Source organism: Schistocerca americana, chromosome 1, assembly GCF_021461395.2.
Source record: "Schistocerca americana isolate TAMUIC-IGC-003095 chromosome 1, iqSchAmer2.1, whole genome shotgun sequence".
NCBI lineage: Eukaryota > Metazoa > Arthropoda > Insecta > Orthoptera > Acrididae > Schistocerca > Schistocerca americana.
In genome coordinates, this window is record NC_060119.1 from 1,221,727,022 (window position 1) to 1,221,740,090 (window position 13,069).

Sequence of the window (13,069 nt, forward strand, 5' to 3'; positions counted from 1 at the left end):
AGGAATTGTATCTGTTTACTGAAAAAGATGGTGTTGCAAAATGTTTAGTACGTCACAAAACGCTGAATTCTTTTACGAAATTTAATTTGCAGCGACATTATATGTCGTACCACGCGAAAGACTACGGACGTGGAAAATGTGATTGACCAGATCGTGCACAGGAAGTTATTAAACTTAAAAGGAAGCTATCCGAAGAAGATCTGGACGACGAAGAAAAATCAACTGAGGCAGCTCTCAGAGTGGGTTACAAAATTGCTTTGCTTTTCGCAAAATCCCTGCGCCCCTTAACTGATGGCGATTTAATAAAAGAATGTTTGGTAGTTGCAGCGGAACATTTGTGTCCATCTCAAGTTGAACAGTTTCGGATTGTGCCATTATCTAACATGACCATTATGCGTCGCATACAGGACATGGCAGACGACGTCCAGAGCCAGCCTGCAAATATCTGTTAAGATTTTATGGCGTATTCTCTAGCTCTGGACGAAAGTGTTGATATCACTGGAACAGCGCAGCTTGCCATATTTATTAGAGGTGTTAACAGAGATCTTCAGGTGAGGGAGGAGCTCCTCGATGTAGTAGCCATGAAGAACACTACAACCGGAGGTGATATTTTAAGTAGTGTTGAAGAAAGTGTTGAAAATATAGGATTGTCGTGGAATTCTTTAGTTTCAGTGTCTACAGATGGTAGAGGCATACACTAAGCTAATAAAATTATGTGTCACTTGTACATTCTCCTTTATTTGTTTCATTTGTCACAGTAAAAATTCGTGAGTGATATCCCTGCAGGTGGCCGCGGATTTACATTGACTGGCGGCAGCTTTTGTGTACCCCACGTGACTCTCCCCACTCTCCGCTCTGGTCCGGTAGTGGGGGTAGCGTGCTCGCGCCTTTGCTGCTCACAGCTTGCTCCGCGAGCACGTACGTTGTGAAGCCCTGCACTACAGCGATGTTAGTGCCCACTCGCACGGCCTCCATTGTCTGCAGTGACTGTCTCACTGGGATGGCTGTCAACGTAGTATTTGAAAGCTGAGGTCAGATGACGGATGCGTAGTCAGATGCTAAAAGACTCAAGAAGCAGACCATAAGAATGTGCACCGGTCGTAGAATGGGAAAAGAGCGTGTGTGTGACGTCATACATCGGATTGAGTGTACAGATCCAACTCAGATCCTTAAAACTGAGTCGACAATAGACTGAAAAGTCTCCAGAAGACAAAGCTAAAATAATTTGTGGCAAACAGCGTGCAAATCACTTAGCACATTCTCTGACTGATCGGTCTGGCGAAACAGATGCCACTCAGTCCTCGTTGCTTTTTACTAGAGTGCTTTCACTGGGTCTTCATCTCTCACTCATCGATCGTACCACACAGTAGCTCAGTCCTCCGCTCATTCTTCTCTTGCTGATCCTCTCGTCACGATACAGAAGCGCTAGTATAAATAACAGCAAAACTCAGGTTAAAATATTATCCATAAATTGGAAACAACAGCTCGGCATAACACCCAGAAGCTCAATGTTATTATGATGATTTTTTAGCTGCTATAAGAAACTGACCTATCATATGAAGAAAGATGCACCAACAATTCCGCACGGAAGCCTACTTTCAGTGTTTCAAGTACCAACTTTAAGTAAGCAATTTAAGAATATATTGCGAAAAATCAGGACTTCAGCCGATCACAGGGACTGAAATTTGTGCCGGACTGGGACTCGAACGCGATTGCACTTATTCCTTAAAGCTGTTGCCTCAGGATGCCTTAATCGCCTTCCCGTCAGACCCAAATTCTTAACCGTCAAGCACAAGCAGCGCCTCGATCCATTAGCGCCACTACACGTAGCATTCGTTAAGTCCTGCAGGGGTTCTGTGCAACAGCACAGAAAGAACTGAAGCGCCCTCGCACACACAAAAACACACACACATACACACACAAATTATATATATATATATATATATATATATATATATATATATATATATATATAGAGTTAAAATAATACTGGGAGACTTCAACGCTAAACTCGGAAAAGAAAAGATATACAGACATATCACAGGAAAACATACTCCACACAAGGACACCAACAAAAACGGAAAACATCTGATGGACTTTTGCAAAAGCCACGACCTCGCCATTATGTCAACAAAATTCAAGAAACCAACACGAAAACTTACCACATGGACATTCCCAAACGGAAAGCAAGAACTACAAAACGACCACGTAATAGTCCAAAAAGTCTCACAAAAAGAAATTTTGAACATAGACACCCGTAAAGGCTACTTCGACTCAGACCACCACCTACAACAGATCAGGATTCGTCTTTTGCCCAAGAAAAAGCTCCATAAGAGCAAAATTGTTAGACCAGATCCAGAATACGTTACTTTAAACCAGACACAAATATTACACAAAATTAAAATGGAGAAAACGACAGACTGGACACAACTTTCACGAAGAATCCGAGAGGCCATGAAACTAGCACAAGCACCACGCACACGGAAACACCGTTGGTGGAACCAGACATGTGACCAAGCTACTGACCAACGAATCAGTGCATGGAAAAAATTTAGTAGCCATAAATCCCAAGAGAAGTCTTGAAAACACAGAAGCAATCAAGCAAAATCATTCGCAGTGAAAAACGACTGTATGACAAACGGCGACTTACAGAGATCGAATCGGACTTCATGAAGAACAATAAAAGAAACTTCTACAGAACTTTCAGAGAAAATATGACTGGATATCAACCACGCAACTTGTGCTTCAGAAAACCAGATGGAACCCTAGAAACCAATACCAAAAACAATTGTGACATTCTGGCAAAGTACTTTGAAAAACTGCTCAACACGGACCCCCCTATGGAAGAAATGATGACAGAAACGAGCACATACAATCCAGATAGTGAACCTCCAACTCTAGAAGAAGTTAAAGAAATAATCAAGTCACTCAATAATCGTAGAGCACCAGGAGAAGATGGCATCATCGCGGAAATCTGGAAGTTACAAGACCCAGAACTCACCAAAGACATCCACAGGATCATGGAAGACATCTGGAAGACCATGAAAATTCCTGACGACTGGAAAACTGCCCTGATACACCTACTACACAAAAAAGGTGACAAGACTGACCCGAACAACTACAGAGGAATATCCCTACTACAGGTCACATACAAGATCCTCTCTAAAGCTTTACTGAACAGACTAGAATGCCAGACCGACCACTTGATTGGGGAATACCAAGCAGGCTTCCGTAAAGGGCGGTCTTGTGCGGAACAAATTTGGAACCTGAAAATGATTTTACAACACAAACAGAACCTGATCATTACCTTTGTTGACTTCAAAAAGGCGTACGACTCTATCGACCGGAAAACTCTCTTCAAAATTCTAGCAGAATACAAAGTAGACAACAAAACACGGGCTATCATAGAGCAAACTTTAACCAACATGACCTCCAAAGTAAAGTTCTGTAGGGAACTATCAGACCCCTTTGAAATTCGCACAGGTGTCCGACAAGGCGATGGCCTCTCACCTCTCCTTTTCAATCTGGTGTTAGATAAGGTCATAAAAGAATGGGAAACATCACAACAGTGGATAACCTTAGGAAACCTACAGATTAAATGCCTGGCTTTTGCAGACGATTTGGCGATTGTCACGAAAGGTATAAAGGAAACAAAAGACGCTATTGAAAAACTGCACGAAATCGCTTCCAAAACTGGACTACAGATCTCTTACGAAAAGACACAGTTTATGAGCACAAAGAAACTCTCATCTCTGAACACAAAGTATGGCACGATTTACAAAACGGCAAACTTCAAATACCTCGGTGAAACAGTACAAATGAGTGGACATAACAGAGACTCAAACGAAGAAAGAAAGACTAAACTGGACAAGGCATACAAAGTAGTGTGGAATCATTACAACAAGAAGTCTATCTGACAAAAAGCCAAATTACGCCATTACGACACGGTGGTGCTCCCCGAGACACTATATGCAGCAGAGACCACACTATTCCTGGGGCATACACGTATCAGACAATTAGAAAAAGTAGAACGGAAAATACGTAGGAAAATATTTGGCGCAACTAACAACAATGGAATATGGATCAAGAAACCTACAGAGGAATTGTACAAACATACGGAGACAATCACAGAAAAGATTAGAAAACGCAGACTACAATTCTATGGACACCTATACAGAATGCGATCACACAGGCTGACCAAACAGATCTTTGACTTGGTAACCGCTAGAAACAACAAATGGGTGGCAGAGGTAGAAAACGACCTGAACCAACTCAACATAACAGCAGACACAATAAACGACAGAATAAAATTCAGAAACATCATTAAGAAAAGTAAACTACATGAGACACAATGTGACAAACGAACAGGCATAAAATGGACCGAAGAACGCAAGCAAGATCACAGCCAGAAGATGAAAGAAATATGGGCAACCAAAAAGGCAATCAAGATGAAGCCGAAGACACAAAGCCGACAAAAAGCATGGACAGAGGACCGGAAACAGAAACACAGCGAGCGAATGAGGGAAGTTTGGGCAGCAAGGAAGGCAGCAAAAGGAACTGGCCATGTAGTTTAGTCCAAAAGCGCTCTTTAAGAGCAAAACACCAATAATATATATATATATATATATATATATATATCGTCGGTTAAGAAACAATACAGCGTAAGCAGCAAAATAAGAATTTTACACGAGAGAGACAAAAAACTGTCTAAAATGCCTAATACATTTCACAGAGGCGCTAAATTTGCATCGTAACACTACAAAGAAATATTGAATGAAATGAAAATGTGAAACGAAAAAAATACGCTTTAGAAAGCTTAATTACGGCACATACGCGGAATTGTCGCGGTATTTATGCCACGATCTGCTACTTACGCGGTATTTGTTTGTCAGTCTCCCGGCACGACTTGACACATTTACGTTGGTATTTGGTGCTGAGAAAGCTAGTAAGAACATGTTTTGGAGCATTAATCATTTTTATTGAAAGTTTTCATAGAAACATTTTAAATAAATATACTGTTTACATAGTTGTGATAATGTCTGCACATTTCTTCAAGAAAAATCCTAAACATCACTCAAAGCAGCAACAGAGAATTACACTGCACTGATACTCGTCACACAGTTACCTCCGCGATAATTTTCATTCGTAAGGAATGTTGTCATAATAACTATGAAAATCTTTAGGAAGAACAGATTTAAGTTGGTGTAAATGATCCCATTTGAATTTCTTGATTTTCCGTCTTTCCTTGTATAGTTTCGGGAAGCAAACATCTCCAGGAATTTTCCTCTGACGCCTCGGTAATCCTTGCCACACCTCGTTGAAAGAGCACTTGTAGTAAATAATACCATTTGGGCGGTACTGTAGCGCCCTCAGATCGGTAATTGTAAGCTCATTTTTTACAGCTGTTCCAGACCTAATTGAGTCGTACAGACACAAACTTTTCTCTGCGTAGTTGATGAAAAAGGAATACTCTAGGTAATAGACTTCGTATGGCTGTGGCTTTTTTCTCGCTTCTTTAGATATCATAGCGTATTGGCTAGGAAGTGTAACTTCACGTCCTTTGAGCTTGCACTCAATGGAACTGTGAACTGAATCACATTCCATCTGAGTATGGCCTTTCTCCAAAAACTTTTGTGTAATGATTACTCCATTATCAATTGCTAATCTTAAAAGAGCATTTGATAATATCACATTTCTGTTCTGATATGTGCAGCCGTCAGAATACAGAATGACTTGAACGGGATTTTCCTTAATCGTTCTGGATAGGGTGTCCACGATGCATGAGGCAAAACCTGATGCAACTAAATCACCTTGCGTTTCATCGAACCAGCAACATACTGCATCACGACTTTCTAAATTATACATTGTAAAGTTATGAACAGCTAACTTTTTTTATAATAAACTCCACTTGCACTTAAAAATGGAGCTACTTTTACGGCCTGTAAGTCCATGGTGTACACTGAGCAGAGCTTCTGCTGGGCTTCTTTCTTGTCAGCATCTTCTTGCATCCTTCCCTGTTCTTTCCGTTCTGTGTGTTGCTTCCACACGTCTTCACTCAAGTTACCAAGCCTGTAACTACAACACAAGTCGCACTGGTCTTTCTTGGGGGGAAATAAGCTAATATTACCATCATTTACAATCAAGTTAAAGGTAGCACGACTTAATGGTGAAATCTTCTCCGCATGACATTTTTCCACATAGAGTCCATACAGATGTTGTTTGGATTGTAGAATAGGCTCAAGGTACAGCTTCGAGGAGGATTTCCTGCAGTAATGCGACGGAAGTTTCGGAAGAGAGTCCAGGAATTCTTTCATGAAGGTTCTCTCATCTTTCTCCTTCGTCTGTTTGATTCGAGGTCGTCACGATTCTGTGTCAGGACTCATCCCATGTGTGGAATTACCCAGCCAATATCGGACTGTCCATTCTTTAATCCCAAGAGTATTGAGAAACATCTGTTTGCATACTTTATGTTTCCCCAGCTCATTTTTCAAATGATAAATGAGCGTCCCTTTTCTCCTGGATTTGCCAGTGTTCTTCCCTGGACGTTTGGTTGGAATTACTTCTACAAGGTTGATAACGTAAACCTTTCTCTGATCCCATGACATCGTTTCCCAAAATGTGTTAAATACTGCCTGCCTATCATCAGTAGAAAACTGATGACCCTTCCTTTGAACGGATTTCTGGCACATCTTCGAAGTACATGTTGGACCTCATTTTCGTGCCTCTCTTGGAGTATCATGAGTGATTTTATCAATTCGATTTCTTTTGTATCCAATATAAGCCTGTCCACACATTCTCAGAATTTTATTGGCATTTTTCTTCCAATCTTCAGGATTTCCTGTCACTGCTTACGTCACCATACAATTCTTGGCCATCACTGTCAGCATCATTATTGCTCCCGTGATCTTCCGTTAATGTATCCAGAGTGTTTGGCAAACAATGAGCACCATCGCATAGCAATGAGTGTGAAGTACTGTCGTCTCTAGTGGAAACAGTGGCTGTGGTTTCATTTTGAGCATTGTTGGATACAGCCACTGAAGTTTCTAGATGGAAAAATATTTATATACACTCCTGGAAATTGAAATAAGAACACCGTGAATTCATTGTCCCAGGAAGGGGAAACTTTATTGACACATTCCTGGGGTCAGATACATCACATGATCACACTGACAGAACCACAGGCACATAGACACAGGCAACAGAGCATGCACAATGTCGGCACTAGTACAGTGTATATCCACCTTTCGCAGCAATGCAGGCTGCTATTCTCCCATGGAGACGATCGTAGAGATGCTGGATGTAGTCCTGTGGAACGGCTTGCCATGCCATTTCCACCTGGCGCCTCAGTTGGACCAGCGTTCGTGCTGGACGTACAGACCGCGTGAGACGACGCTTCATCCAGTCCCAAACATGCTCAATGGGGGACAAATCCGGAGATCTTGCTGGCCAGGGTAGTTGACTTACACCTTCTAGAGCAGGTTGGGTGGCACGGGATACATGCGGACGTGCATTGTCCTGTTGGAACAGCAAGTTCCCTTGCCGGTCTAGGAATGGTAGAACGATGGGTTCGATCACGGTTTGGATGTACCGTGCACTATTCAGTGTCCCCTCGACGATCACCAGTGGTGTACGGCCAGTGTAGGAGATCGCTCCCCACACCATGATGCCGGGTGTTGGCCCTGTGTGCCTCGGTCGTATGCAGTCCTGATTGTGGCGCTCACCTGCACGGCGCCAAACACGCATACGACCATCATTGGCACCAAGGCAGAAGCGACTCTCATCGCTGAAGACGACACGTCTCCATTCGTCCCTCCATTCACGCCTGTCGCGACACCATTGGAGGCGGGCTGCACGATGTTGGGGCGTGAGCGGAAGACGGCCTAACGGTGTGCGGGACCGTAGCCCAGCTTCATGGAGACGGTTGCGAATGGTCCTCGCCGATACCCCAGGAGCAACAGTGTCCCTAATTTGCTGGGAAGTGGCGGTGCGGTCCCCTACGGCACTGCGTAGGATCCTACGGTCTTGGCGTGCATCCGTGCGTCGCTGCGGTCCGGTCCCAGGCCGACGGGCACGTGCACCTTCCGCCGACTACTGGCGACAACATCGATGTACTGTGGAGACCTCACGCCCCACATGTTGAGCAATTCGGCGGTACGTCCACCCGGCCTCCCGCATGCCCACTATACGCCCTCGGTCAAAGTCCGTCAACTGCACATACGGTTCACGTCCACGCTGTCGCGGCATGCTACCAGTGTTAAAGGCTGCGATGGAGCTCCGTATGCCACGGCAAACTGGCTGACACTGACGGCGGCGGTGCACAAATGCTGCGCAGCTAGCGCCATTCGACGGCCAACACCGCGGTTCCTGGTGTGTCCACTGTGCCGTGCGTGTGATCATTGCTTGTACAGCCCTCTCGCAGTGTCCGGAGCAAGTATGGTGGGTCTGACACACCGGTGTCAATGTGTTCTTTTTTCCATTTCCAGGAGTGTATTTATTTGCTGTGTCACATACACGGTATTGTTTTAGACAATTTTTTATGGTAAATATTTAAAAATTCGTCATTATGACGTTAAGAGCAGATGTGCGTACGGTCAACGACATCATCTGACTGAAAAACGAAAAATCGCCAATTTGTCAGTTACGCGGTATTGTTTCTAGATAGACGTTGACTGTTGATTTTGTATCACAGACACAGTCCTTTTGACTGTTCAGAGGTGTCACTAAACCCGCCCAAAGATGTTAAGGTGTAAACAACCATGCATGAGCACCGCCTATGAGACTGAAAACAAGCAAAAAAAATACCTATTCAAAAAAGCAGATAAAAATTCACTTGACGCCTTGCTGAGAGACAATCTCCACTCATTCCAAATTAATAATACAACATTAGACCAGATGTCGCTTAGATTCGAAGAAAGAGTATCGGCAGCAATTGAGAGATTTATACCAAATAAATTAACAATCGACGGAGCTGATTCTCCTTGGTACACAAAACGGGTTAAACACTGTTGCAGAAACAACGAAACAAACATACCAAATTTAAACAGACGCAAAATCACCGAGATTGGCGATCTTTTACAGAAGCTCGAAATTTAGCGTGGACTTCAATCCGAAATGCTTATAACAGTTTCCACAATGAATCTGTCTCGAAACCTCTCAGAAAATCCAAAGAGATTCTGATCCTACATGGAGTATGTTAGCGGCAAGAAACAATCAAAGCCTTCTCTGCGCGATAGCAATGGAGATACTGTCGGAGGCAATGCTGCCAAAGCAGAGTTACTAAACACAGCCTTCTGAAATGCCTTCACAAAAGCAGACGAAGTAAATATTCCAGAATTCGAATCGAGAATAGCTGCCAACATGAGTAACGTAGAAGTCAATATCCTCGGAGTAGTGAATCAACTCAAATCACTTAATAAAAGCAAGTCTTCTGGTCCAAACTGTATGCCAATTAGGTTCCTTTCGGAGTATGCTGATGCATTTGCTCCATACTTAACAATCATATACAACCGGTCGCTCGACGAAAGATCCTTACCCAAAGTCTAGAAAGTTGCACAGGTCACACCAATAATCAAGAAGGGTAGTAGGAGTAATCCACTAAATTACAGGCCCATATAGTTAATGTCGATATGCAGCAGGATTTTGGAACATGTATTGTGTTCGAACATTATGAACTACCTCGAAGAAAACGGTCTATTGACACACAGTCAACATGGGTGCAGAAAACATCGTTCCTGTGAAACACAACTAGCTCTTTATTCATATGAAGTGTTGAGTGCTATTGACAAGGGATTTTAGATCGATTCCGTATTTCTGGATTTCCGGAAGGCTTTTGACACTGTACCATATAAGCGGCTCGTAGTGAAATTGCGTGCTTATGGAATATCGTCTGTCTGAGAAGTCACAGTTCGTAATAACTGACGGAAAGTCATCGAGTAAAACAGAAGTGATTTCAGGCGTTCCCCAAGGTAGTGTTATAGGCTATTTGCTGTTCCTTATCTATATAAACGATTTGAGAGGCAATCTGAGCAGCTGTCTTAGGTTGTTTGCAGATGAAGCTGTCGTTTATCGACTAATAAAGTCATCAGAAGATCAAAACAAACTGCAACACGATTTAGAAAAGATATGTGAATGGTGCGAAAAGTGGCAGTTGACGCTAAATAACGAAAAGTGTGAGTTCATCCACATGAGTGCTAAAAGGAACTAGTTAAACTTCGGTTACACGATAAATCAGTCTAGTGTAAAAGCCGTAAATTCAACTAAATACCTAGGTATTACAATTACGAACAACTTAAATTGGAAGAAACACATAGAAAATGTTGTGGGGAAGGCTAATCAAACATTGCGTTTTATTGGCAGGACACTTAGAAAATGTAACAGACCTACACTACGCTTGTCCGTCCTCTTTTAGAATACGGCTGCGCGGTGTGGGGTCTTTACCAGATAGGACTGACGGAGTACATCGAAAAAGTTCAAAGAAAGGCAGCACGTTTTGTCTTATCGCGAAATATGGGAGAGAGTGTCACTGAAATAATACAGGATTTGGGCTGGACATCATTAAAAGAAAGGCGTTTTTCGTTGCGACGGAATCTTCTCACGAAATTCCAATCACCAACTTTCTCCTCCGAATGCGAAAATATTTTGTTGACACCGACTTACATAGAGAGGAACAATCACCACGATAAAACAATGGAAATCAGAGCTCGTACGGAAAGATATAGGTGTTCACTCTTTCGGCACGATATACGAGATTGGAATAATAGAGAATTGTGAAGGTGGTTCGATGAACCCTCTGCCAGGCACTTGAATGTGATTTGCAGGGTATCCATGTAGATGTAGATGTAGATGTAGATGGGGTCCAACAGCCGATCAGTTGCAGTCATTCCACCAGGAAGGAGGTACACAGTTCATGTTGTCTGTAGTTCAATCATGCCTATACTGTCAATACCGCGGTTCGATCGCGTCCGCATTGTTACTTTGAGCCAAGAAGGGCTCTCAACAAGGCAAGTGTCCAGGCGTCTCGGAGTGAATCAAAGCAATGTTGTTCTGACATGAAGGAGATGCTGAGAGATAGGAACTGTCGATGACATGCCTCGCTCAGGCCACCCAAGGGCTACTACTGCAGTGGATGACCGCTACCTACGGATTATGATTCGGAGGAGCCCTGACAGCAACGCTACTATGTTGAATAATGCTTTTCGTGCTGCCACAGAACGTCGTATTACGACTCAAACTGTGCACAGTAGGCTGCTTGATGCGCAACTTCACTCCCGACGTCCCTAGCGAGATCCATCTTTACAACCAGTTCACCATGCAGCGCGTGGCATCACGTTCTCTTCACCGATGAGTGTCGCATAAGCCTTCAACGATACAATCGTCGGAGACGTGTTTGGAGGCAGCCTTGTCAGGCTGAACGAGTTAAACATACTGTCCAGCGAGTGCAGCAAGGTGGAGGTTCCCTGGTGTTTTGGAGTTGCATTATGTGCGGCCGACGTACGCCGCTGGTGGTCATGGACTGCGCCGTAACGGCTGTACGATACGTGAATACGATCTTCCGGCAGATAGTGCAATCATATCGGCAGCATATGGGCGAGGCATTTGTCTTCATGGACGACAATTCGCGCCCCCATCGTGCACATTTTGTGAATGACTTCCTCCAGGATAAAATCGCTTGACTGGAGTGGTCAGCATGTTATTTATGGACGTCGCGATCCACCAACCACTCTGCGGGATCTACGCCAAATCGCCGCTGAGGAGTGGGACAATCTGGACCAGCAGTGCTTGATGAACCTGCGGATTTTATGCCACGACGAATACAGACAAGCATCACCTCAAGAGGACGTGCTACTGCGTATTATAGTTATCGGTATGTACAGCAATGTGGACCACCGCCTTTGAAGATCTCGCTGCATGGTGGTACAACATGCAATGTGTGGTTTTCATGACCAATAAAAAGGGCGGAAATGATTTTTATGATGATCTCATTTCCAATTTTCTGTACAAGTTCCGGAACTCTCTCATTTATTTTATTTAGCTTATGGCACATAACACATCATATAGAAAAGACATAAAAATCATAAGACACAGAAATAAAGAGTAGTCACAGTGTGTAACATATAGTCGTAGATATAAAAGTGTTTAAAAATAGTGTATATAACAAACAAACATCCAGATTTGTGACATAGTCTATTGCACTTTCAGTCGCGGTCAGAAACTCATTGGGGTCTCCTGCAAAACGTCTCAGAGGGCAATCTTCCACGATGTGACGAATCGTCTGCCGGTCCGCACCGCAGTCACTTCTCGGGGTGGTGATTTTACCCCACCTGTGGAGGCTGTCTGCACATCTATTTGTCCGAATTCGATTCAGGGTCGTCCAAGTTTTCCTTGGCAAATTGAATCCTGGTGGTTTGACATTGATGCATGGCATATTCTGCAGGTTTTGGGGCACACATTTTCCAGAGGTTGCCATAATCCGGGTTGAGAGGATGCGTATTTTTTGCCTTTTTTAAAGAGGGGTGTCTTGAGCGCAGTCTGTTCATCTCCAGGGCAGGAACATCCTTATGGATTGGTAGTTTCTCGTTGTTCAGCACTTTTCCATACTCGCGTAAGAGAGCGTTCTCCCTGCGCAGGTCCGGTGGGGGAATGTTGCTCAGTATAGGTAGCCAGTGCAAAGGCGTTGGCTTTATTGTTCCTGATATCATCCTCATTGTGTAGTTTAGTTGAGCATCGATCAAGCCTGTGTGTTTACTGTTTAGCCATACCGGTGCGGCATATTCTGCTGTTGTGTAGACAAGTCCCAGAGCCGAAGATCTCAGTACAGCCGCGGAAGAGCCCCACGTGGTCCCACATAGCTTCTGTATGATATTATTTCGAGTTTTAAGTTTTGCGGCTGTATTACGTAGGTGTTCCTTGAATGTTAGGGTTCTGTCAAAGGTGACGCCTAGGTATCTGGGGTAATTATTATGGTTTAGCTGCCTGTTTTCGAAATGAACGTTGAGCTTTCTTTTTGCTTGGGCGTTGTCGAGGTGAAAGCATGTCACCTCCGTTTTTGTCGCGTTTGGCCGTAATCTCC